Source organism: Papaver somniferum, chromosome 4 (assembly GCF_003573695.1).
Source record: "Papaver somniferum cultivar HN1 chromosome 4, ASM357369v1, whole genome shotgun sequence".
Lineage (NCBI taxonomy): Eukaryota > Viridiplantae > Streptophyta > Magnoliopsida > Ranunculales > Papaveraceae > Papaver > Papaver somniferum.
The window spans coordinates 71947921-71949085 of NC_039361.1; the positions used below are offsets into that span (position 1 = coordinate 71947921).

Here is a 1165-nt window from a genome sequence, read left to right on the forward strand (position 1 = left end):
GTTAGCTGAAACGGAGGCACCCTATGAACTGAAACCTGGGACCTTACAGATGCTCCCAATCTTTTTAGGGAAAGAAAATGAAAACCCTTATTACCATGTTAGGGATTTTGAGGAAATTTGTAGTACTCTAAGAATTAGAGGCTTAGATGATGATGCTTTGAAACTTAGGTTATTCCCATTTTACCTGAAAGATAAGGCCAAGTCGTGGCTATATAGTTTGGACTCCGAGTCAATTGAGACATATGAACAACTTACATCTGCCTTTTTCAATAAGTTTTTCCCTAGGCACAAAACATCGTCTATTAGGACGCAAATATGCACATTTTCACAACAAGAGGGAGAATCTTTATATAGGTATTTGGAAAGGTTCAATGATTTATTATCCCAGTGTCCTCATCATGGTTTAGAAAAGGTTAGGCTAGTTCAGATCCTTTATGAGGGTTTAGATTATTCCACAACGACCATGGTTGAGTCTCTATGCACTGGTGGATTTGAAAACCAAACTGTTGATGCGACGATGGAATTTTTTAATGAAATCGCCGAAAAAACCCAGAAATGGGAAAATAGTAGGGCACCCCAGAAAAAAATTCTTTTAAGTATAGGAAACGTTAATAGGGTAGAAGGAGGCTATGAATCAGATGCCAAAATTGCTGCTATAGCAAAAAGGTTAGAAGCTTTAGAAGTGGGCCAGACTAGTGGTAGAGTAGAGCCTTTTTGGGAAGGCCAGAATATTGAAGAGCAAGCCAATGATCTTTATAATAACACTAGATTTGATAACCATCAAAAGATTGACCCATATTAAAAAACCTATAATCCTGGTTGGAGAAACCTTCCGAACCTTTCATGGTCTAAGGGCCAAAGTCAATGTCAGTTTAGTAATTCTAATGCTCCCCCAGGTTTTGGCTATACTAAGAATCCTTCAGGACTAGCTCAGTTTCAGAATCAGTCAGATAAGAAAATCCTAAGTTTAGAGAAGTCTCTCGCCTTGTTAACTCAACAAACTGTAAAATTTCAGTTATCCGTAGAACATAGTCTACAAGCTAGTAACAGGATAGGACAAGAAAATAGTCAGGCTATTTCCGAGTTAAAAATCCAGGTTGGTCTGATAAGTGATTCTTTGAGAGAAAAAGGTAAGTTTCCTAGTCAAACACAACCCAACCCTAGA

General features: G+C 38.0%; 1 pseudogene; it reads right to left on the reverse strand.

The window, feature by feature from the left end:
- Window positions 1–305: 305 nt before the first annotated feature.
- Window positions 306–405, reverse strand: LOC113276755 (annotated as a pseudogene).
- Window positions 406–1165: the final 760 nt, after the last annotated feature.